The following is a 27,512-nucleotide window of genomic DNA, read 5'->3' as shown; positions in this document are numbered from 1 at the left end:
GCCTGGAAGCTAGGATAAGGGAGATGGACACCTCCTATCGCCATCCAAATCCTATCCCTGACCTCCTGACTGTATGAGCCGCCCTCGATGGTAGGGGGGCTCATACTCTCGAACCTGGGCCCTACTGACCCTATCGGTCCCTGCAATATGGAAGTCAGGAATAAGAGACGGCCGATTCATCCACAACACGGATAAATTGGAGTCTCCCACAGGCCTAGTAACAAGGAGGAGACAGCAAGCAACATCTGAATGTCAGGTAAGTATCCTGTGGCCAGATGACCTCAGACAACAGAACGACAAGATCACTTACCGGAATCCACAACTTGCTGTCTTGTAGTTCCCCCTCTGGGGAACCCCAGGGACCCCCTTCCGGAGGTACAACAAACAGGACATGTCTAGCAACCATGCGGGATAAACTACACCATAGACAAATCACACATGGAACAAACAACTAGACAAACATCAACCCATAAGTGCAGCACCACACATAACAACAATGGGGAAGGGTAGACATAGGCAAGGACCTTGATGTCCAACAAGGTGGCCCTCAATGACTGGGCAGATGGAATAGCCACAGAAAGGAGCATAGCTTCTAGCCCAAAGCACGGCTAGAGCACAACTAACCTCCAAGCAACAAGCCTAGGCGAAATAGCTCCAAGAGACCACACCCTGATCCACACCTAGTCAGGAAATTAAACCCACGCTCACCAAACAGCAGGAAGACTCACCTTAAAGGGGAAGTGCACGTGCAAACCGAAAACTACTCGTTGCCCCCGGCAACCAGTCTGCACGGCAACCTCATCATGGTCAAACAATACGACCGTGACAATAGCCTTCCTGCAGAAGTGGTAGCTGAAAATACAGTGAAGGAGTTTAAGCATGCATGGGATAGGCATAAGGCCATCCTTCATATAAGATAGGGCCAGGGGCTATTCATAGTATTCAGTATATTGGGCAGACTAGATCGGCCAAATGGTTCTTATCTGCCGACACATTCTATGTTTCTATGTTACTATGAGGTGAAGCAACAAATAAAATGGTGAATCAGCCAATTTGACTTTTTATTTCTATTTCGCTGTTTGCCATATGGGATGCATATTTTTATATTTTAATAATACATGATTTTTTTTTAATGTGGTGATGCCCATGATGTGTATATTTTATTGTTTATCAATTTTTATTTTGGAAAAGGGAGGGTGAATTGAATTTTTTTATTTTATTTATTATTTTTAATTATTTTTATACATTTTTATAGTTCCCCTTGGGAACTTGAACACTAAATCATCAGATTTATTTTCTTATAGGCCCAAATGCATTTGCATTGGAGTCTTCGAGACTAACATACAGGGTCTCCATAGGAACTTATATGCGGTAGCCTCGGATCATTCAAGAGAACACTTTTCGGCTCCCCTGATCTCTAGTAGGGGAAGCCAGTGCATGCACGGAAACCTTCTGGGCTTTTGCGCTTTGAGCACATCATCTGTTTGGTTAAATATATCCAATCAATGATATTATCAATCACATATATTAGCCCCAGGTATCAGCTGTTTAATGCAACAGGCACCCAGTGGCTATGGAGCCTGAGGCGCTCGCGAGTGCCACCTTTAAACACATTTACATGTACGACGCTGGGTAGAAGGGGTAAAAACTGAGCCAAATCAAGATTCAAACAGGCACAGACAATAATTGTGTTGCAAAACGTGTCTAAAAACACTTGCATCACATATTCTGATGTAAATCAAAAGACACTTTCCAGGTGCAGTGACATTTATATATCTGTAGAGATTAGCACATTTCTTTAAATTCCATTTAGGTCCAATATGATCCAAATCAAAAGTGTTCTGATTGCCTGGAAAAATATCTTACTCTATCTAGCTCTCTATCGTTATATCTATCTCTGTATCTATTTCTCTATCTCCATCTCGATCTCTTTCATTCCTCTCCTGTCTCTCTCTCCTTGATTCTTGAATCACACAAAATTCTGATTTGATAGAATCTGAACTTTCTGTCTAATTTGTGAATTTTAGAATTGGTTCTCTCATCTCTATACAGTAAATCTGCCCTATTTAGTCTGAGCATGTGTGTTTTGTGTGGTGTTTTTTTTAGCAAACCATGCCAAACCATACCATTACCAAACAATTTTTCATTTGCAATTTTGATTTATTGTTTCATGCAAGTAGTTCATGCAAAATTAAAGACCTGCAACCCACCAATGAAAGCCCACACTAGACCATAGATTGTGACAGAGATCAATCAAAGATTTGTTGCTCAAGCTTATGTCTTTGTCATCCAAAATGATGACCTTCAAAGATCAACTATGACCTGCAAGTCACCCCGAAAATAGTGTCTGAAATCCTTAACGTATTGCCAACTATACACTTAGGATAGCTGTCAGAAAAGATAAGGACAATTTTCATTGGTGAGGTTTGAAATTTGCTTTGTCAAATTAATGAGGATAATGAACAAATTGATTTTACCTTTCTGCTCTACCGACAGCACATAAACAAATCAGATGAAATGAGGAAATGATTTCACACATCTCTCCCTGATCTACCCATATACAGTACGTGTCTGATCAATTTGGCCAAGAACACAAGTTTATTCAGTAGAGCAGAGGGATACTGGGTGGTGCAAACACTTCAAGCCAAGCCAAAAGATCTTTTTTCCCCAAGCATGTACTGTCAGACTGCATCTATATTAAATATAATGTGTGTGGACAGCTTACTAGAGTACCAATCTGCAGAAAGGAGGGGTTTACTATACCAAGAGTAGCAATATGTGGTTTTCTGAGGTTTATGTGGATCTATCCTGAATTTCTGCTTTCAAAAAACTCAAGACATCCATGGTCCTTTCTACCCAACTTGACATTGCTAGTCATGATCCTAAATCTTTGTAGATGACACTTTCTCATAGTATTTCAAAAACTGCTAATCTTCAAAAGGGGTTCTTTGGGCCTAGAGTCCTCTTTTAATTTTGCTAGGCAAAATGCTAGGATAAAAAAAATTAAAAAAGACTCACCTTAGCTTGGCCCTCTGGCTCCAGTACCAAGCTCCCATCTCCTCCATGTCTAGTCCCTGCTGGACAGGAAGTGTGACGAACCATCTATGCAAATGTCACCACTGCCAATGGTCAAAGCAGAGACACGTATATACAGGCATGTCATGTGACTGCGGCCACTGATGAGGTCACGGATTGGCCCCCAGCAGTGAAATGTGTAGCTACACATGTTACACTTCCTGTTCTGCATGGATTAGAAGAGGAGAAGAGAGCTCAGTGCTGTATTCAGAGCATCTGTGAGATTTTTTATTTTTATTTTTATTTACCATTTTCTACCCATCAATATCAAAAGGGGTTTCCTATCTTGGAGAACCCAGTTAATCAATATTTTTAAAAGATAACTTTCAATGTACAGAAATAACATAACCATAAAATACCAATGATGTTGACAAAGCTTATTTGACGTTCATACGTCTAGTAATCGCACACTACATCACTCCGTTCAAATTACCATTTGCTTGCTTGAGACTAATTATCCATGGAATGGATACAATAATCAGAGAAAAAAAATCTGTGCTTCCTTATCTACAGAAGAAACTACTGAAGTCTTTTTGGAAACTGAAGAGAACTTATTGGAGTAGAACTTTGAGTAACTGAACTATAACCAGTAATGAACTCTCAGAGGAATATTAGGATCAGATATACAAAAACTGCCAAGACTATCACACAATATTGTGGCCATATGGGTGTATTCACCGAGGATTCCAAGCGATGTGGAACTGCATCAGTAAATTGCAATTGCACTTTCGGGAAGTGCATTAAAGAACTCTTCCCTTGCACGGATGGGACCCGAGGGACATATCAAAGTCGTTTTCCTACCTAAGGAACGCACATGATTTTTTTTTTTTTCGGATCTCAGTGGAACTAAACCAACAAGCCATGTTATACACTCTGCCTGGCGTAATGTTACATAATGCTGAACCTTCATTACTGACGTAACGCAAGATTTTCATGGAATGAATATTAAATAGAATTGACAGAACCAGATGGAGTCATTTTTGAAGGGATTACAGTGGAATCTGGTGATGTCTGAAGTTCAGTGGACTTGCTATGACAATTGGGCGCAGGTCTGGAATGGAGAGGAAATGCTTTTTCTGTACAAATGATGCTGCCAAGGTTTATCAGCAGAAATGGTGCTCTAGCAAAAGAAAAACTATTTGTAACAGGCAGCAAAATGAATCTCCTGGTTGTTGTTTTTTTTGTTTGTTTTTTATTTTTTTGCACTAGAAGAGATAAGAAAACAGCAAAAATGTTTTAGTCACATGTGTACAAGAGTTTCCAAACCTGTCCAATTTTTTTTTTTTTTGTGTAGTCTCTACTATTTACACCACCTGTATGGATGCCATGATCCTCTATTTGTGTCACCGCATGCTACAACATTTGCACAGTGCATGGTTATTATACACTTACAATTAGAATGCCATACTATGCAAATAATACAGTATAGAACACTGACATAATACTCAAATAGACTAGTGTGTCTATTTGGTTCCAAGGTCAAATGGGTCCATAAGAGTATCTATGGATCCCTTTGATGGGTGTAGGTTCTCAGTTTATAATAATTGTCCAGAAAGGTTCAACAAAAGAAGAATTTGTAGCAAATCATTTAAGCTGATCCCTACTTAACGTACCTTTAAAGAGGACCTTTCATCCCTCCTGACATGCCTGTTTTAATGGCTTCATGCATTTCCCATGTGATAACAATTCGGGAACATCTATTCTTATGTCTCTATGTTGTGACATTCCTTTATTGTTTCTACTAGAAGTTATGAATGAATCACTATTAGCCTTCAGTAAGGGTACAGAGGGGAGGTAACCAGATGGGGGTGTATACCTACATTTTGTCTTAGCAGACTCCTTTCTTGCCTCTGCCCAACCTTCAATGACTCTCAGTTCACCTTCTTTAGTGACAGGTTGCCTGCTCACTGAAAGATCAGATAACACAGACATCTGTGGAGGGGGTAGAGGGGATGAGGAGGAGAATGGAGGGGCTTCTGGAGACAAGCATCGGCAAAGAGACTGACACAGACGGTTGCTGGTTTGTTAGTGATTTACTGCTGGTTTTGCACTGCACTATAATGTCTTACATTACTGCCGTGGTTTCTGGTGGTGTAATGAAGAGTGTTAAGAAGCAGATTCTCCGGTCTTTTCATGTCCTGTGTATGGGTAGACATGAAACCAGCTAGTCTCCATCCTCCAGATCAAAGAAAACATAAATACCCAATTTGCAAAAGAAAAAAAAGTGCAAAAAAATTTATAAAATGGACAGAAAGAGTGGTATTCTTCATCTTCACACCCACATGGCAACTTATTCTGAATAATTGCCTGAAATGACTATTACAGTTAAACCGTTTATGACCTATTCCTAGGATGTAAGTCATCAATATCAGATCGGTGGGGGTCCAGCTCTAGCCACCCCTTCACATCAGCAACATTATGTATTGGCCGTGACTGGTATTGCAGGTAAATCTCATTCATTTGACTGGGAAAGAGCTGCAGAAAAGCTACATGGTCGATAAACATGATGTCACAAGGCCAAGGAAGAGGCAGCATTAGTTATCTGAGCACTGCAACCCCTTCAAAAGCTGATCGGCAGAGGTTCTAGAAGTTGGACCTTCACCAATGTGATATTGATACACTAAGGATAAACCATCAATATGTAAGTTTTGGAAATCCCCATCAAGGCTTAGGTGACATGGCAACATCAGATTGTGAGACCAATAAATGTATGAAGCTTGTTTGAGACTTGCTGTTGTATTTGAGTCTTGCAACTATTTTGGGAAGTGGTTTGTCTACATGTCTTGTCAATGTAGAATTTGCAGCACCCCTTAGGGTACAGCCCCATGTTAACATTTTTAAATGCAGTTTTTGAAGCCAGAACACAGCAGTAAGACCCTCGGGATCAGCTAGTTATTTCCTATCTACAAAGGATAATTTAAAAACCTGGCACTAACCCTTTAAAAAAACTGCAAAAAAATGTGTTCATGTGGCCACACCCATGCAGCACCCAAACACTGCAAAGAAAAATAATTTAACGGGCTACCTAAGTTAATTCTAAATTTGGTCCATGCCTCCAAATGTTGTAGAAAACTGTTACAAACCTCTTCCTTCTATGAGATTCTTTGTGCAGCCAGTCCGGTCCTCTTCCCACTGTTTATTTACAGACTCCATACAAGCATATGGCACATGACCACTGCTGCCAATCACAGTCCTCAGCAATCTCATGCCATATGGCCCTGAGGACACTGATTGGCTTTCATATACTTTCATTTCACCGCTGCTGCCTGTAAACTAATAGCAGAACGAGGACCAGACCAGAAGCCGAGAGAACGGCACAAGAGAAAGGGGTGAGTATACAATCATTATACACCTTACAACATTAATTGGCATGGGCCAAATTCATAATTAATCTAGACAACCCCATTTAAATCCTTTCCGTAGTTTCCCTCATAATCTCTCACCATTTCTAAGCACAAAATGTGATGTTTATGGCTTTCTACTTCGGTGATGCCCAGGGTTGAGCGAACCCGAACTGTAAAGTTCGGGTTCGTACCGAACTTTAGGATTTTTGGACCCCAGACCCGAAACCGAAAATTTCAGTAAAAGTTCGGGTTCGGGTTCGGTGTTTGGAGCTTTCTTGGCACTTTTTGAAAGGCTGCAGAGCAGCCAATCAACAAGCGGTTAACTGTCTGACCTTAGAAGCCATCACAGCCATTCCTACTAATGGCATGGCTGTGATTGGTCAGTGTAGCATGTGACCCAGCCTCTATATAAGCTGGAGTCACGTAGGGCTGCACGTCACTCTGCTGTGCTTAGTGTAGGGAGAGGATGCTGCTGGTGATTTCAGGGAGAGAATAGGAGAGACTCTTTGCTCAAAATCTGAATCTAATTCAGCGATCTACATACATTGTGTTTTGTGGGTGCAGGGTACAATTTTTTTATCCTGCCCTGAGCCCAGTGACCGAAAAAAAAAAAACTTTAATAAGTCAGTTATGTGGGCGGCTGCGGCGGCCATGCACCAGCACTGCATCTGAGCTTTGGGGACATTGAAAATCCCAATTTTTTGGGCAATTTACAACATCTGGATTAGTCAGTGTGCAATTTAAGCTAGACATACAGCCATCATTTCCTGGGGTTTTAAAAACTTTTTTGCCAAAAAACACTATTTTCCTGATCTGCAAGTGTTAAATTCAAGTTAAATATATACAGTTTTCATATTCTGTTACAAAAAAACCCCACTTTTTTGGCAATATACAACATCTGGATTAGTCAGTGTGCAATTTAAGCTAGAAATACAGCCATCATTTTCTGGGGTTTTAAAAACACACTTTTTTTGCCAAAAAACACTATTTTCCTGATCTGCAAGTGTTAAATTCAAGTTTAATATATACAGCTTTCATATTCTCTTACCAAAAAACACTTTTCTGGCAACATACAACATCTGGATTAGTCAGTGTACAATTTAGGCTAGAAATACACAAATTTTCTGTTTTTTTTTGCCAAAAAACACTATTTTCAGGCCTTGCAAAATCAGCACGTGTGAAATTACAGGCTTAAATAATGCTGTTAAATTCAGTTATTAAACAAACACCCGTTTGGGCAAAACAAAAAAAGGTGTTGACAGCCGTTGATGCAGATGTCATTGTGAGATACACCCTTTATACATTTGGGTTATATTCAGATATTTGAAATACCGCCATTTGGTGCACAAATCTTTAATTCAGGCCTACTGTGGGTCAGGCCGTGTGAGATACACCCTGTATATACAGGGCTTATATTCTTTCATTAATAAAACACCCTTTTTGGGGCAAAATACACATTATTTCAGGCCTTGCAGCATCTTGACGTTTGAAATTCCTGGGTTATATACTGCTGTCATATTGAGTTATTAAACAAACACCCGTTTGGGCAAAAAAAGTTTATTGGGCAGCCTTTGCTGCATATGTCATTGTGAGATACACCCTTAATACATTTGGGTTATATTCAGATATTTGAAATACCGCCATTTGGTGCACAAATCATTAATTCAGGCCTACTGTGGGTCAGGCCGTGTGAGATACACCCTTTACATACAGGGGTTTGATTCAGGCATTTGAAATACAGCCATTTTGGGCAAACAAATCTTTAATTGAGGCCTACTCTGGGTCAGGCCATGTGAGATACACCCTTTACATACAGGCGTTTGATTCAGGTATTTGAAATACAGCCATTTTGGTAAAACAAATCTTTAATTGAGGCCTAGTCTGGTTTAGGCCGTGTGAGATACACCCTTTACATACTTTCGTTATATTCTACTATTAATTAAACACCCATTTAGGGCAAGATCCGAAATTCGAGAAATATGAGGAGAGCGTCAAATAAGGGACGTGGCCCAGGTCATGGTGCTGCTGGTGGAGCTCTTGTTGCAGGGAGAGGACGTGGTCGATCTGTACCAGCTACACGCACAAGTGAAAACCCTTCCTCAGGTGCGAGTAGGCGACAGAACCTGCAGCGGTATTTGGTCGGGCCTAATGCGGCTCTACGAATGGTGAGGCCTGAACAAGTACAGGCGATAGTAGATTGGGTTGCTGACAGTGGCTCCAGTTCCTTCACATTGTCTCCCACCCAGTCTCCTGCTGAAAGACCACAGTTGGCACCTGCAGCCGATGTCAATCAGTCTTTCACCTCACTCCCTTGCAAATCAGCCAAGCAGTCTGAGCCCCAAGTCATGCAGCAGTCTCTTCTTCTTTTTGATGACTCTGTTAGAAGGGTTTCCCAGGGCCATCCACCTAGCCCTGCCCCAGAAGTGGAAAATATTGAGTGCACCGATGCCCAACAACTTATCTTTCAAGATGAGTACATGGGAGGACCATCGCAGCACATCTTGGATGATGGCGAAACACAGGTGCCAACTGCTGGGGCTTTTGAAAGTGTGCAGACAAGCAAGGCAGGGGTGAAGACTGGGTGGAAGATGATGTGGAGGACGATGAGGTCCTCGACCCCACATGGAATCAAGGTCATGCGAGTGACCGATGTAGCTCAGAGGAAGAGGCGGTGGTCGCACAGAGCCACCAGCACAGCGGAAGAGTAGAGATGGCCCGAACTATCCGACGGCGAACAGTTCCCGGCGAACATAGCTTGTTCGCGTTCGCCTCTGCCGGGCGAACACATGCGATGTTCGGTCCGCCCCCTATACATCATCATTGAGCAAACTTTGACCCTGTACCTCACAGTCAGCAGACACATTCCAGCCAATCAGCAGCATACCCTCCCTCCCAGACCCTCCCACCTCCTGCACAGCATCCATTTTAGATTCATTCTGAAGCTGCAGTCTTAGTGAGAGGAGGGAGACTGTAACTGCTGCTGATTTAATTGGGAAATCGATAGCTAGGCTAGTGAATTCAGTGTCCACTCCAGTCCTGAAAGACTCATCTGATCTCTGCTGTAAGGACAGCGTCCTGACAGCACCCCAAAAAGCCCTTTTTAGGGCTGCAACATTAGTCTGCTTTTTTTTTTTCCTTTATATACATATTGCAGTTGCCTGGCCTGCCTGTGTGTGAGGAGCTGCAGGCCCACAGACTGTAGTGTGCCCACTGCCAGTGCTCACCCCTGTCATTCCGTGTGGCACAGGACTTTGCTTAAAAAAAGGCACTTAATTTTTACACTTTAATCTAAGGTTAGTTGCCTGCCAGTGTGTGTCAGGCTGACTTCCACTGACTGTAGTGTGCCCACTGCCAGTGCCCACCACTCATACCGGCTGGCACAGGACTTTGCATAAAAAAGGCATTTAATTTTTACACTTTAGTGTAATTTCAGCTGCTTGCCTGCTGCTAGTGTGTGTCAGGCCGACTTCAACTGACTGTAGTGTGCCCACTGCCAGTGCCCACCCCTGTCATCCCGTGTGGCACAGGACTTTGCTTAAAAAATAGGCACTTAATTTTTACACTTTAATCTAAGGTTAGTTGCCTGCCAGTGTGTGTCAGGCTGACTTCCACTGACTGTAGTGTGCCCACTGCCAGTGCCCACCACTCATACCGGCTGGCACAGGACTTTGCTTAAAAAAGGCATTTAATTTTTACACTTTAATGTAATTTCAGCTGCTTGCCTGCTGCTAGTGTGTGTCAGGCCGACTTCAACTGACTGTAGTGTGCCCACTGCCAGTGCCCACCCCTGTCATACCGAGTGGCACAGGACTTTGCTTAAAAAATAGGCACTTAATTTTTACACTTTAATCTAAGGTTAGTTGCCTGCCAGTGTGTGTCAGGCTGACTTCCACTGACTGTAGTGTGCCCACTGCCAGTGCCCACCACTCATACCGGCTGGCACAGGACTTTGCATAAAAAAGGCATTTAATTTTTACACTTTAGTGTAATTTCAGCTGCTTGCCTGCTGCTAGTGTGTGTCAGGCCGACTTCAACTGACTGTAGTGTGCCCACTGCCAGTGCCCACCCCTGTCATCCCGTGTGGCACAGGACTTTGCTTAAAAAAAAGGCACTTCATTTTTACACTTTAATCTAAGGTTAGTTGCCTGCCAGTGTGTGTCAGGCCGACTTCAACTGACTGTAGTGTGCCCACTGCCAGTGCCCACCCCTGTCATCCCGAGTGGCACAGGACTTTGCTTAAAAAATAGGCACTTAATTTTTACACTTTAATCTAAGGTTAGTTGCCTGCCAGTGTGTGTCAGGCCGACTTCAACTGACTGTAGTGTGCCCACTGCCAGTGCCCACCCCTGTCATACCGAGTGGCACAGGACTTTGCTTAAAAAATAGGCACTTAATTTTTACACTTTAATCTAAGGTTAGTTGCCTGCCAGTGTGTGTCAGGCTGACTTCCACTGACTGTAGTGTGCCCACTGCCAGTGCCCACCCCTGTCATACCGAGTGGCACAGGACTTTGCTTAAAAAATAGGCACTTAATTTTTACACTTTAATCTAAGGTTAGTTGCCTGCCAGTGTGTGTCAGGCTGACTTCCACTGACTGTAGTGTGCCCACTGCCAGTGCCCACCACTCATACCGGCTGGCACAGGACTTTGCTTAAAAAAGGCATTTAATTTTTACACTTTAATGTAATTTCAGCTGCTTGCCTGCTGCTAGTGTGTGTCAGGCCGACTTCAACTGACTGTAGTGTGCCCACTGCCAGTGCCCACCCCTGTCATACCGAGTGGCACAGGACTTTGCTTAAAAAATAGGCACTTAATTTTTACACTTTAATCTAAGGTTAGTTGCCTGCCAGTGTGTGTCAGGCTGACTTCCACTGACTGTAGTGTGCCCACTGCCAGTGCCCACCACTCATACCGGCTGGCACAGGACTTTGCATAAAAAAGGCATTTAATTTTACACTTTAGTGTAATTTCAGCTGCTTGCCTGCTGCTAGTGTGTGTCAGGCCGACTTCAACTGACTGTAGTGTGCCCACTGCCAGTGCCAACCACTGATACCGGGTGGCACAGTAGCTTGCCGATAAATAAGGCATTTAATTTTTAGACAGTAGTCTAAATTCAGTTGCTTGCCTGCTGCCAGTGTGTGTCAGGCCCGCTTCCACTGACTGTAGTGTGCCCACTGCCAGTGCCAACCACTGATACCGGGTGGCACAGTAGCTTGCCGATAAATAAGGCATTTAATTTTTAGACAGTAGTCTAAATTCAGTTGCTTGCCTGCTGCCAGTGTGTGTCAGGCCCTCTTCCACTGACTGTAGTGTGCCCACTGCCAGTGCCAACCACTCATACCGGGTGGCACAGTAGCTTGCCGATAAATAAGGCATTTAATTTTTACACTTTAGTGTAATTTCAGTTGCTTGCCTGCTGCCAGTGTGTGTCAGGCCCGCTTCTACTGACTGTAGTGTGCCCACTGCCAGTGCCAACCACTGATACCATCTCCCCGTTCGAAAAATCTATTCAATAAATGGCACCCAGATTGGGGACGTTAGAGGGATTAAACTGATGAGAATAGTACTACAGAAAATACCACTCATATCGGGTGTGACAGTAAATTGCACGGCGCAGACGCAGTCACCGTGGATAAAAACAAAGGGGAGGGAGCCAGCGTTTTTTTAACCATCTCCCCGTTCGAAAAATCAATTCAATTGACCTTTCGGGGACCCTTGGTGTTGTACGTGGCTGGGTGGAGGAAGAAACCTTCAATGACATCACCGGGACGTGGCTAGCTTGGTATCCAACCTTGTGCAAATGGGGAGTTTGCGGTTGTGCAAATGAACTGTTTGCGGTGCATTAAAAGGGGAGTTTGGTCTGTCAATGTCTGTGATGCGGGCGTAACCCTTACACTACCTGATCGATACAACATCATACCTGATCGTATACACACACTGGATGTTTTAAAGCACGTTATTCCAAACAATTTAGGAATGTTAGTTGATTTATGCCCTTTATGGATTAAAACCCGACTCTGCGTCCACTACGTAATTTTCCATGGGAGTTTTGCCATAGATCCCCCTCCGGCATGCCACAGTCCAGGTGTTAGACCCCTTGAAACAACTTTCTCATCACTATTGTGGCCAGAAAGAGTCCCTGTGGGTTTTAAAATTCGCCTGTCTATTGAAGTCTATGGCGGTTCGCCCGGTTCGCCAGTTCGCGAACATTTGCGGAAGTTCTCGTTCGCTGTTCGCGAACTGAAAATTTTATGTTCGCGACATCACTACGGAAGAGGGAGCAGGGTGCAAAAGCGGAGCGGCCGTCCTCTAGACAGTACGCCTGCTACTGCCCGAGGGACTGAGCACACCAAAGCCAGCTCCAAGGAGTTCCCTGGCGTGGCAGTTCTTCAGACAATGTGCTGACGACAAGACACGAGTGGTTTGCACGCTGTGCTATCAGAGCCTGAAGCGAGGCATAAACCACAACCTGAGCACAACCTGCATGACCAGGCATTTAAGTGCAAAGCACGAGCTGCAGTGAAGTAGACACCTCAAAAACCAAGAAAGGTCTCTGGCTCCTCCTGCTACCTCTTGTGCTGCAGTCTCTGCCTCTTCATCCACCTCTGGAGTGACAGTGCCACCCGCCACCCCGCAAACAGAGGATCTGCCAGCAACACCAACACCTGGGTCACTAAGCATCTTCACGATGTCCCACAGAAGCGTTCAGCTCTCCATCTCCCAAATGCTGGAGAGGAGGAGGAAGTACCCCCCTACCCACTCGGGATCCCTAGCCCTGAATGCCAGCATTTCTAAATTACTGGATTTAGAAATGCTGTCATTTTGTCTGGTGGATACGGATAGTTTTAAAGGCCTTATGGCGGTGGTTGTCCCATAGTACGTCGTGTCCAGCCGCCACTACTTTTCCAGGAGAGCCATCCCTTCTCTGCACAACCAAGTAGAGGACAAAATCAGGTGTGCACTGAGCAACGCCATCTGTGGCAAGGTGCACCTCACTACGGATACGTGGACCAGTAAGCACGGTCAGGGACGTTATATCTCTTTAACAGCACACTGGGTAAATGCAGTGGCGGCTGGGCCTGAGGCGGAGAGCAGTTTGGTGCATGTCCTTTCACTACCAAGGATTGCAGGGTGCTTCAGTTTGCCTCCTGTTGCTTCCTCCTCCTACTCTGCTTCCTCATCCTCTACCAGCTCCTCATCCGGTCAGCGTAACACCTTCACCACCAACTTCAGCACAGCCAGGGGTAAACGACAGCAGGCAGTTTTAAAACTTATCTGTTTGGGGGACAAACCCCACACCGCGCAGGAGCTGTGGACGGGCTTTGAACAACAGACCGATTAGTGGTTTGTGCCAGTCAGCCTCAAGCCCGGCCTGGTGGTGTGCGATAATGTGCGAAATCTCGTAGCAGCTCTGGGACTAGCCGGTTTGACACACATCCCTTGCCTGGCGCTTGTGCTGAATTTGGTGGTGCTGAGATACCTTAAAAATTACCCCGATATGTCAGAGCTGCTGCATAAAGTGCGGGCCGTCTGTGCGCGCTTTCGGCGTTCTCACCCTGCTGCTGCTCGCCTGTCTGCACTGCAGTGTAACTTCGGCCTTCCCGCTCACCACCTTATATGCGACGTGCCCACCAGGTGGAACTCCACCTTGCACATGCTGGCCAGACTGTGCGAGCAGCAGCAGGCGATAGTGGAGTTTCAGCTGCAGCACGCACGGGTGAGTCGCTTGGCGGAACAGCACCCCTTAACCACCAATGACTGGGCCTCCATGCGAGACCTGTATTCCTTGTTGCGCTGTTTCGAGTACTCCACCAACATGGCCAGTTCCGATAACGCCGTTCTCAGCGTTACTATCCCACTTCTATGCCTCCTTAAAAAAACGCTCCTGGCGATGATGGAAGAGGATGTGGCACAGGAGGAGGAGAAAGAGGGATCATTTCGTAGGGTTTCTGGCCAGTCATTCCCAAGTGGCTCCGAGGGTGGGTTCCTGCACCCACAAACCCAAGGTACAAAATTGTCCAGCCAGGGCACAGTTCTGGAGGATGACGAGGTGGAGGAGGAGGAACTTTGTTCACAGCAGGGTGGCACCCAGACCAGCTCATGGCCATCACTGGTGCGTGGCTGGAGGGAGACAGAGGACACAGACGATACACCTCCCACAGAGGACAGCTTTTCGTTGCCTCTGGGAAGCCTGGCACACATGAGCGATTACATGCTGCAGTGTTTTCGCAACGACCGCCGAGTTGCCCACATTCTAACTTGTGCTGATTACTGGGTGGCCACGCTGCTGGATCCCTGTTACAAGGACAACGTACCGTCCTTAATTCCCTCACATGAGCGTTATCGTAAGATGCACAAGTACAAGCGCACGCTGGTAGATGCGCTGCTGGTGACATTCCCACCTGACAGCGGGGGCACAGTGGAAACACAAGGCAAAGGCAGAGAACGAGGAAGAGGTCGCCAATGCAGTTGGGGCACCGCCAGCACCTCAAAAGGCAGGGTTAGCATGGCCGAAATGTGGAAAAGCTTTGTCAGCACGCCACAACAACCAGCACCACCAGCTGATATGGAACTTCTTAGCAAGAGGCAGCATTTCACCAACATGGTGGAGCAGTATGTGTGCACACGCCTACACTTACTGAATGACGGGTCTGCCCGCTTCAACTTCTGGGTCTCCAAATTGGGCACATAGCCTGAGCTTGCCCTTTACGCCTTGGAGGTGCTGGCCTGCCCTGCAGCCGGTGTATTATCTGAACGTGTGTTTAGCACGGCAGGGGGCGTCATCACAGACAAGCGCAGCCGCCTGTCCACAGCCAATGTGGACAAGCTCACGTTTATTAAAATGAACCAGGCTTGGATCCCACAAGACTTGTCTGTACCTTGTGCAGAATAGACATGTATACCGGCACTAACCAACCATTGTTATACTGCAGCGCAATTACTCATTCTTGTATTTTGGATATTTCACACTCTTTTAGAGTGTACCCAAATAAAAAAATAAAAAAAATAAAACCAAAAACCTGTGTTGGCTACCTCCTCCTCCTCCACCGCCGCTTCAACCTACAACGCTACATCCACCGCCTTCTCAAACTCCTACTCCATATGGAACTCCACCTCATAAATCAAATTTTTTTATTTTATTTGTATGTATTTTATTTTATATCATTTCACTACTTTGTCAGTTACATTTTCGGGTGAAATTCACAAATTTTTGGGTGTATAGTACCACTGCTATACCTAGTAGACAGGTAAATAAAAAATTGTCATTTCCATTTTCGGGTGAAATTCACCAATTTTTGGGTGTGATGTACCATTGCTATACCTAGAAGGCCAGTAAAAAAAATAAAAAATTGTCATTTACATTTTTGGGTTAAATTCACCAATTTTTGGGTGTATATAGTACCACTGCTATACCTAGTAGGCCGTTAAAAAAAAAAATAGTAATTTACATTTTCGGGTGAAATTCACCAAATTTTGGGTGTGTAGTATCACTGCTATACCTAGCAGACCAATAAAAAAATAAAAATAAATTGTCAGTTACATTTTCTGCTGAAATTCACAAATTTTTGGGTGTATAGTATCACTTCTATACCTAGTAGACAGGTTAAAAAAAAAAATTGTCATTTACATTTTTTGTGTGAAATTCACAAATTTTTGGGTGTGATGTACCATTGCTATACCTAGTAGACAGGTTAAACAATAAAAAAAATTGTCTGTTACATTTTATGGTGAAATTCACAAATTTTTGGGTGTGATGTACCACTGCTATACCGAGTAGGCCAGTTAAAGAAAAATAAAAAAAATTGTCAGTTACATTTTCTGGTGAAATTCAGCAATTTTTTGGTGTGATGTACCGCTGCTATACCTATTAGACCGTTAAAAAAATATCATTTGTCAGTTACATTTTAGGGTCAAATTCACCAATTTTTGGTGTAATATACCCCTCCTCTACCAAGTTGACAGCTTAATAAATTTCAATAATTTTTATTTTACATTATCGGGTGACAATAAACAATTGTTTTCTGTCATAGACCTCTGCTCTACCAAGTAGACAGGTTAATACATTTCTGTAATTTTTCTGTTACATTCTTGGGTTGACATTATGCAATTTTAGACGTGAATAAACCCTGCTCTGCATAGGTGACAGGGAATAAAATTTCTGAAATGCTTCTTTATTTGATATGCGCCACCTCTTTTGATTCAATGCTTAAACTTAAGCAAGTTGTACCACATTTGCACTTCAATAATTTGTCCTACATTTTCGCTATACTCTATTGACCAACATTTGCGCCTCAATAGCTTTTCCGACATTTCCGCTTGACTCTTTTGGCCCACATTTTGGCTTCTGTAATTTGTCCCACATTTGCGCCTCAATAGCTTTTCCCACATTTCTTCTCGATCCCAATTTTTAAAAAATTTTTTATCTCCCTTAAATTTGGTCTCTTTTTCTCACGCTCCCTCTCCGGCATGGAACCCTGATTCCCCGCCACCCGTGATCACCATGGTAGGCGCTTAAAAGAACATCATAAGTTGATAGAGCAGATATCAAATTGGATCGTGAACATCACGGGGACGTGCAACATGGTGGGGCAGTAAGTATGCACATGCCTACACGAACTAACTGACAGGGGTCAGCCCCTGCATCTTCTGGGTCTCCAAATTGGGCACATGGCCTGAGCTTGACCTTTACGCCTTAGAGGTGCTGGCCTGCCCTGCAGCCAGTGTATTGTCTGAACGTGTGTTTAGCACAACTGGAGGGTTATATTTCCCAATGTTTTGGGGTGTACCCTAATTTAAAAAAATAAAACCAAAAACCAAATAGCAGTGTAGGCTACCTCCTCCTCCTCCACCGCCATTTCCACCTACACCTCCACATCCATCACCCCCTCAACCTCCTACTCCATATGGACCTGGTCCTCCTAGATCAAGATTATTATTTTTTATTTTTACGTATTTTGTTATTTAAAGTCTTTTCTCTATCCACATTTGTTTGCAGAGCACTTGCCATGCTCTTAACCACATTTTGATGACATTTGCAGCCCTCTAGCCCTTTCCATTACATTTTTACAGCCATTTTAGAGCTCAAAAGTTTGGGTCCCCATTGACTTCAATGGGGTTCGGGTTCGGGGTCAAGTTCGGGTTCCGAACTCGAACTTTTTGGTGAAGTTCGGCATTACCCGTCAAACCCGAACATCCAGGTGTCCGCTCAACTCTAGTGATGACCTATAGTTAAGCGTAAGCTTGGTGGTCAAGCATCCTTAGTTCTAAGACTGGGAGTTATAGCAAACTGTACCTGTGAAAGGCTCAGCACAATATGAAGTGCATAAAAGGGTGGATCCAGGGGAATAAAGAGCGAGGAGCATTCAGCAATGCAAGATGGCATCAGTAGTCTGATCTCAACTGGCTGCTGAGCGATGCCACTATTATTGCAAATAGGGAGCAAATACAACAAAAATGGTAAAAGGAGCACAAAAGGAGCAACAATGCAACAATATAGGTAAAAGGAGCACATGAGGAGCAATACTGTAGCATAAAAGATACAGGGAGCACATAAGAAAAAATATAGTAGAAAAAAAAAGATAAAGGGAGCATACACAGAGCAACAGTGTAACAAAAAAGATAATTATTCATGTTTAGGATGTAGTATTAAGCCTCATTTACACATCCGTGTTCCACGTACGTGTGCTGTATGTGTTCTCCACGTCCCCACTCTTTGTGTGTATTCAGACATCAGTGTTTTAGCACGGTCCGTGGGTCTGTGTTTTTAGCACGGATGCGTTGTTTATTTTGTCCGTGTTCACGGATCCATCGTGCCCATTATAGTCCGTGTCATCCACGGATGCCATCCATGTTTCATCCGTGTTTCATGGATCATTAGGAAAAGATGCTTTGAAAATTGTTTTTCGGCTGTGCAGTGTTAGTGAAACACGGATGACACATGGATAGCAAAAAACGGACACACGGACACAACACGGATATCTTCACTGACCACCTTCTCACGTGTGCATGAGGCTTTAAGTGCTGTAATATACTTCTGTGTATAACGACCTTCCTTCTTTGTATAACGACCTGCCTTCTTTCATGTTTCTTCTCCAAGTGCCACAATATCCTTTTAATATAAAAAAAAATGGACTACCAGGAACTAGAGTCACATATTCCCATCTCTGAGACTGTCCATACACAGAGCACACTTACAATAGCTGCTACCATAAAGGAGGTACTAACATCAGGATGTGGTGGGGTACGAGACCTCTGTGCCTCTTTTAGTGCCATCCTTTACAAATCAACTAATAAATATTGGCATCGGTATAAGTAGCGTTGCTTCCTGCAAACATCTTTATTAGGATTACGCACCAGGAGATATATGAGAGAAATAAACGGTTGTTACAGGAAATGCTTTCCGTGCCCGAACGCTCCAAGCTTCTACCAAGCGCCGTAAATTCTTAAAGCGGCTGCTATTTCTTTCATACCGCCAATTTCCCCTATGTTTAACAGCCGGCCGACTGCAGCAAATCATTAGGCAAATACTGGAGTGCTCTTCTCCGAGCAATAAAATGACTCGCACACAATTCATGTCTGGTTGATGCAACTAAATATGATTCTGACAAACTTTGTTTTGCACCAGACGTCTATGTCGAGATTGATTTGGGGTGTCTACGCGTGACGTCTACATCTCAATAATGGGCTAATTGTAGCTGCATGAAGTCAGGAGCCAAAAGATTTATGAGGTTCTTTAATGCCTTTTATTGCAACGTGGTGGAGATCTATTAAATATGAAACAATTGACTGTACGTACCTGCAAATCAACAACATAGATCAGCTCTAATGTGCAGCCGCTACTAAAGTAAGACTCGATGAGCGCCAGCCAACTCAGATTAATGAACGGAATAGATACCATGCAGTGACATACATAACTTAAAGCATAAATGTGTTCTTTAATGTGAAGTAATATTGAAATGGGTTTGATCGCTCCACTATATTAAACTGTCAAAACATAATAGCTTTCCACGATGATAGAGTCAGACCCAGTTCATTTCCACTCGATTGAATAACGACCAGTGTGTACGTTATTTATTTATTTATTTATTTTGTGGTTATTCTCTTTTAATTGAAAGATTACATTACTAATTCATTGTAATACAGAGATAAGGAGAGGATAAGACAAAAGACTTTACTGATGTACATCGAAATATGCCGCCTTCCACAAGTCGTCGGCACTTGCTGGGTCTGATGCTTCCAAATAGTGAAGGAGCTGTGATTTCTATAATTGTATAGTAATTCCACTGCACTGTGGTAAGGTAATGATGCCAGAAGGATAGATACACGAGGTTGCGCCCTTGGTACAATGCTGCAATAATCAAAGTGACCACTTTGAAAAACAGGGCGTTCATAGATGAAATTTATACAGACTAATCTAAGCACAGTGATCACAATAGTAGAACCAACACAAATGAATACTGTGGCCTGTTCTTATAATAGGTCCTTGGGGCAGGTTGGGCACCCATAATAAAAAAAAAGTAATGACTCTATGAAAGTGATGACACAGTATAGTGAGTGCAGCTCTGGAGTATAATACAGGATGTAACTCAAGATCAGTAGAGGATAAGTAATGTAATGTATGTATACAGTGACTGCACCAGCAGAATAGTGAGTACAGCTCTGGAGTATAATACAGGATGTAACTCGGGATCAGTACAGGATAAGTAATGTATGTACACAGATTGCACCAGCAGAATAGTGAGTGCAGCTCTGGAGTATAATACAGGATGTAACTCAGGATCAGTACAGGATAAGTAATGTATGTACACAGTGACTGCACCGTCAGAATAGTGAGTGCAGCTCTGGAGTATAATACAGGATGCAACTCAGGATCAGTACAGGATAAGTAATATAATGTATGTACACAGTGACTGCACCAGCAGAATAGTGAGTGCAGCTCTGGAGTATAATACAGGATGTAACTCAAGATCAGTACAGGATAAGTAATGTATGTACACAGTGACTGCACCAGCAGAATAGTGAGTGCTGCTCTGGAGTATAATACAGGATGTAACTCAGGATCAGTACAGGATAAGTAATGTAATTTATGTACACAGTGACTCCACAACAGAATAGTGAGTGCAGCTCTGGAGTATAATACAGGATGTAACCCAGGATCAGTACAGGATAAGTAATGTAATGTATGTACACAGTGACTGCACCAGCAGAATAGTGAGTGCAGCTCTGGAGTATAATGCAGGATGTAACTCAGGATTAGTACAGGATAAGTAATGTATGTACACAGTGACTCCACCAGCAGAATAGTGAGTGCAGCTCTGGAGTATAATACACAATGTAACTCAGGATCAGTACATAATAAGTAATGTAATGTATGTACACAGTGACTGCACCGACAGAATAGTGAGGGCAGTATAATGCAGGATGTTATTTAAGATCAGTATAGGATAGGTTGTTTAAAGTTATATACAGTTACTCTGTGGTCTATGTGAACCTGAAAATATGATCAAAACTTGAACATACATTTTAACAGAATTTAAAAACGTTGAGGTTTAGTATTTTAGCTACTATACATTTTGGTCTGGAAAAGTCAGGAATAGCAGCATTCTATAAATGTACAATATATGATCAATTTATAAACTAAGGGTACTTTCCCACTTGCGTTAGAGGATTCTGGTAGGTATTAACGTTGCCGGAACTGCCTGCCGGATCTGAAAATCCGTATGCAAATGGATAGCATTTGTTTCTGGATCCGTCTGACAAATGCATTGAAATACCGGATCCGTCTCTCCCATGACATCCGGGAAAAATGGAATCCGTATTTTTTTCCCCACAGATTTAAAGGTCTGCGCATGCGCAGGCCGGGAAACCAGATCCGGTTTTCCGGAACACTTGGTACCGGATCCTGCATTAATACATTTGAATGAAAATTAATGCCAGAGTTCCGGAATTTTGGCTGGAGAAAATACCGTAAGAGGGACTGAACTGAAGACATTCTGATGCATACTAAACGGAATGCTTTCCATTCAGAATGCATTGGGATAAAACATAAGCGTTTTTTTTTCCAGTATTGAGCCCCTGTGACGGAATTCAATACCGGAAAACTTTAACGCTAGTAAGAAAGTACCCTAACACCTGTGAGATTTGACTTGTTAATTTCTTATTTGAATGAATTCATATGCATTGTAATACTTTAGTTCTTGAGCTTTCTAGATAAAGACACATTCCTCATCAAGCTGTTTAGAGTAATTTAGTTTTACGACAGATAGTCCAACTGGCCAAACAACATTAGCATATCAAGGGCAAGTCCAGCAGTCATTTAGACCATCAGTTAGGAAAGTGCTGGAAATTCCTAAAAAAACACAAGATTCCAAATGTCTGTAGCAACCATCTCAAGAACCTCCTGGAACTTGCTAGAGTCCAAACATCATGCACCAATAGAAAGTTGCCAAGTTGTATGATACAACACTCTGGAACTAACTTTCAAATATATAAATAACCAGACTCCCATCGATCAGCTGTTTGAGAAGGTATTACCTCGTTGCTCACCAAGCACAGCGATGTCTATGACTTGACTATTTCACTTCTATGGGGTGAGCTGCGTCTAGGCAATGTGACTGATGACTGTGATATCACATGGCCTAGGCAAAGCTGAAAGCAAGGCCCCAGCATACTGTGAGCACCGATGCTTCCTCAAACAAGCTGATAGGTGGTGGTCCCTGTTGTCGGACCACCATTGATCACATTCTGATGAATAATCTATCCACTCGGAATATACTAGTAAATAACAAATTTTAATTGCTCTTATCAGCTTCCAAAAAGGATATGATTTTATTAGTACATACCTATAAAGAGCCATGCAAAAGAACAATGCTGCAAAAAGCAGCTTACTTCAAGATGATAGAGTTCCCTCTATGGCAGATAAAAAATAAAAAAAATAGAACTTACATGTGTTTTTGAGGTAAAAATAACCTGAAAGGTTTCTGTACACGGCATCAGTCCATAATTCTGTTCAAATTAACTTCTTAATATATGTTTTTAGCAATTTGAGCTCCATTTTCTTGGGACAGAGCTTCCAATCTCTTGCAACGACAAAGAGTCACATGTTATAAATCTGTCTGCCTGGAGTCGCCGCAGTTCTCTGGTGACTATAAAGATATATTTGATTTAATAAAGAATGTTAGTCCAAAAACAACGTGATAATAAAAGGCGGTCATAACTTTGAACATTCTGGACCTTTCTCTACTTTCGTCCAATTAACTGAGCTTTCGCCAGAACCCAACTTCAGTGTAATTTATTTGCATTTGTTTAGAGCCTTATATGTGCAATTCTAACAATTTAATTAATCAGAATTTGTGTCCAAATGAGACATGTTTTCTGAAACCACATAAAGCTTTACAAGTTTGTACTGATGGCTAATCAGTAAATATTACTTATGTTTAATGGTTTTATAATGTCTCCTTATCGATGAGACAACGAGCATGACTGTTTGTCTTCTCTAAGAATTTACTGTAGTAATTTAAGGAATATCCTGTTAACAAGGTCTTTTTTTTCTCTTTCTTTGGCAATTAATGTGCTAGTTCCTGTAACTTAATTAGGAAGATGTTGCCAGATTTGTATCATCTTGTTAGCAATTTAATTACGTTCTAGTCGACTCTTTTTCAAATGCCACTTCCACTTTAGAGAATCTAATTTTAACACTTGAAATGTAAGTAGTTGCAAACTTACTTGATAATAAGCATTACATTTCAGACGTTACTGTCACAGATGCAACGGACCCCAGTACCAGTGACAGCTTTACCAAGTCTGGACCATTGTGATTTTAATTGAACAATTTACCAAGGACCTATACATTGATTATATTTGCAAAGTTCAGTACAGTGATTATTTTGTTTCTCTAATTTGCTTAATTCTTCGTTCTACAAAGACTTTACATGATACCAGTTTTTAAAATTTAGTATATAACAATGTTACAACAATGAATTGTATATACAAATATAAAAATTAGAGAAATAAAATGAGAATATAGCATAGTATCGTACCACGATCAGTTATAATATTAATGCTACCTGCCTAATATTGGTACTAAGTGACTACATAGCCACAAAGCAAGCTATAGTATCCTATATTTTTTTAAAAAAAACATTGTATCATAGCCAGCAATTTGTGCTACATTTTGTCATCTGTAGGATCATAGCTAGAGATGAGATGAGATTTCTCAAAAATTCGATTTGGTCGGTTCGCCGAATTTTCCGAAAATATTTGATTTGATCCGAATTAATTTGTGGTGTATTGCTTTAAAAAAAAAACAGGAGCGGATCCAAAACAGAGATGACACGTGAATGTATTATTTGCATGTCTTCTGTGTTTTGTACCCACTCCTGCTTTTGGCTACCAAATCATAAGCCAATTCTGATGGTACCATACTGCCTTACAGCTGCTACACAGACAGGATCCGTTGTGCAATCTCCTTTTTCCTTCCTTCTGACAGATCAGAAGGGTCAAATAAATGATGATTAGTGTTGGTTCGAGCACCAAAGTGCTCGGTGTCTCGAGTAGAACACTCAGGATGCTCGGGTGCTCTACCGAGCACAATGGAAGTCAGTGGGGAACCCGAGCATTTAACCAGGCACTCCTGCTCTGAAGAGGGGTGGGTGTCTGGTTCATAGGAAAAGGTCAGAAATTGATGGAAACTCCCGGATATGGTTCGGGAACAGCTTGGGGTGGATGTCTGTTGCATCTTGGACTCCCAGTCACTGCTGGGTACGATGTTGTCCGAGTAGTACGCCTCTTTACAGACGGACATAATACGCACAAAACCGAAGATAAAATTGATTTTAGAGGAAAAATTGTTAGGAAACAATCTTTCCTGTATATTTACTTCTATATAAAGTGCAAGTGCTGCCAAAAATTACAAGGAAGAGGCACTCCGATACAACTTGTATATCACATAAAGGAGGGCCTCCATTCACATTGTGTACAATTGTTCAGTAGTGGAACTCCTACACTCATAAAGCCTATGCACTAAGGGAAAGGGCTGCCAAAAATTACAAGGAACCGGCACTCTAATACACCCTTTATTACACATAAAGGAGGGCATAATACACACCCTTGATAATTTATGATTAATGGCCTGCTGGTGACCCTCTAAAACATCAGGGGCGAGGGCCCACTGCCGAGCTGACCATCTAAATTTTTTTGGGGTGAGGGCCTGCTGCTGAGCTGACCATCTAAAAAAATTGGTGGCGAGTGCCTGCTACCGAGCTGACATCTAAAAACTGTTGTGGGTGAGGGCCTGCTGCCGAGCTGACCATCTAAAAAATCTTGGCGGTGTGGGCTGCTGCCGAGCTGACCATCTAAAAATTTTTGTGGGTGAGGGCCCTGCTGCCGAGCTGACCATCTAAAAATTTATGGGTGAGGGCCTGTGTGAGCTGACCTTCTAAAACATTAGGATTGTGAGAGCAGCCTAAGGCCTCATGCACCGACCGTTGTGTGCATCCGTGGCGTTGTGCCGTTTTCCGTTTTTTTTCGCGGACCCATTGACTTTTAATGGGTCCGTGGAAAAATCTGAAAATGCACCGTTTTGCAGCCGCATCCATGATCCGTTGTTTCCTGTCCGTCAAAAAAATAGGTCCTGTCTATTTTTTTGACGGACGACGGTTCACGGACCCATTCAAGTCAATGGGTCCGTGAAAGAACACGGATGCACACAAAATTGGCATCCGCGTCCTTGATCCGTGGCCGTAGGTTACTTTCATACAGACGGATCCGAAGATCCGTCTGTATGAAAGCTTTTTCAGAGCTGAGTTTTCACTTCGTGAAAACTAAATCCGACAGTATATTCTAACACAGAGGCGTTCCCATAGGTGATGGGGACGCTTCAAGTTAGAATATACTGAGAACTGTGTACATGACAACCCCCTGCTGCCTGGCAGCACCCGATCTCTTACAGGGGGCTGTGATCCCACAATTAACCCCTCAGGTGCTGCACCTGAAGGGGTTAATTGTGCATATCATAGCCCCCTATAAGAGATCAGGGGCTGCCAGGCAGCAGGGGGCAGACCCCCCTCCCTCCCCAGTTTTAATTTCATTGGTTGCCAGTGCGGCCCCCCCCGCCCCCCCGCCCCCCCTCCCTCCCTCTATTGTATTATTTTCATTGGTGGCACAGTGTGCGGACCCCCCGCCCCCCTCCCTCTATTGTATTATTTTCATTGGTGGCACAGTGTGCGCCCCCCCGGTCCCCCCCCTCCCTCCCTCTATTGTATTCATCATTGGTGGCCAGTGTGCGCCCCCCCCGCCCCCCCCTCTATTGTTTTAATATCATTGGTGGCCAGTGTGCGGCCTCCCCCCCCCCGATCATTGGTGGCAGCGGAGAGTTAGAAGCATCATACTTACCTGCTGCGCTGTCTGTGACTGGCCAGGAGCTCCTCCTACTGGTAAGTGACAGATCATTAAGCAATGAGCCGCACAGACCTGTCACTTACCAGTAGGAGGAGCTCCCGGCCAGTCACAGACAGCGCAGCAGGTAAGTATGATGCTTCTAACTCTCCGCTGCCACCAATGATCGGGGTGGGGGAGTGGAGGCCGCACACCTGGCCACCAATGATATTAATACAATAGAGGGGGGGCCGGGGCGGGCGGGGGGGGGGCCGCACACTGAGCCACCAATGAAAATAATACAATAGAGGGAGGGAGAGGGGCAGGGGGGGCCGCACTGGCCACCAATGAAATTAAAATGGGGAGGGAGGGGGGTCTGCCCCCTGCTGCCTGGCAGCCCCTGATCTCTTATAAGGGGCTATGATACGCACAATTAACCCCTTCAGGTGCAGCACCTGAGGGGTTAATTGTGCAGATCACAGCCCCCTGTAAGAGATCGGGTGCTGCCAGGCAGCAGGGGGCAGTCATATACACAGTTCTCAGTATATTCTAACTTGAAGCGTCCCCATCACCATGGGAACGCCTCTGTGTTAGAATATACTGTCGGATCTGAGTTTCACGATGTAACTCAAATCCGATGGTATATTTCTAACATAGAGGCGTTCTCATGGTGATGGGACGCTTCAAGTTAAAATATACCATCGGATTGGAGAGAAAACTCCGATCCTATGGTATATTAACTCCTGACTTTACATTGAAAGTCAATGAGGACGGATCCGATTTGAAAATTGCACCATATTGTGTCAACGTCAAACGGATCCGTCCCCATTGACTTGCATTGTAATTCAGGACGGATCCGTTTGGCTCCGCACGGCCAGGCGGACACCAAAGCGTGTCCGTGGATCCTCCAAAAATCAAGGAAGACCCACGGACGAAAAAACGGTCACGGATCACGGACCAACGGAACCCCGTTTTGCGGACCGTGAAAAAATACGCTTGTGTGCATGAGGCCTAATAAGCATGTTATTATGATGGAGGAGGACGAGAAAATGAAGATTGAACCATATACCTTTTTTTGTGGTGGAAGGGGTGCATGGGATTGGAATACAGGGTATTTAATACACCATAAGATCCACATTTAAAGCGCCTTTATGTTCAGCTGCTTTCCTCTGGTGGAGTAGAGAAGTCAGGGGAAATCCAGTCCTTGTTCATTTTGATAAGAGTCAAACTGTCAGCATTTTCAGTTGACAGGCGAATGCTCTTATTAGTTATTATGCCACCAGCAGCACTAAATACCGTCTCTGACAAAACGTTGGCAGAAGGGCAGGCCAGCACATTCAAGGCGTAGAGCACCAGTTTGTGCCATGTGTCCAGCTTGGACACCCAATAGTTGTAAAGCAAGTTACTTGCTCCATGTCCTAACATGTGATTCGTTACCACGAATAATGAGGAAATTCAGATTTGGTGCAAATCAAATAATTTCTGAAATTCTGATGGAATTCCACTTCGTCCGCTTCGATTCGTTCATTTCTAATCATAGCTTACAGGGTAGCCTTTGCTTTCCATGAGCATTGATGAGCCTTGACTTTGTCACTTCATCACTGCTAGGACCACTTTAATAGATTTTAACCACTGTAAAACCAGAACATCCCACAAGATCTGTCATTTTGGAAATGCTTTGACACAGTTGCCTAACCATCTTAATTTTGCCCTTAAAAA

Source organism: Bufo bufo, chromosome 8, assembly GCF_905171765.1.
Source record: "Bufo bufo chromosome 8, aBufBuf1.1, whole genome shotgun sequence".
Classification (NCBI taxonomy): Eukaryota; Metazoa; Chordata; class Amphibia; order Anura; family Bufonidae; genus Bufo; species Bufo bufo.
Note: the sequence above shows the minus strand (reverse complement) of the source record.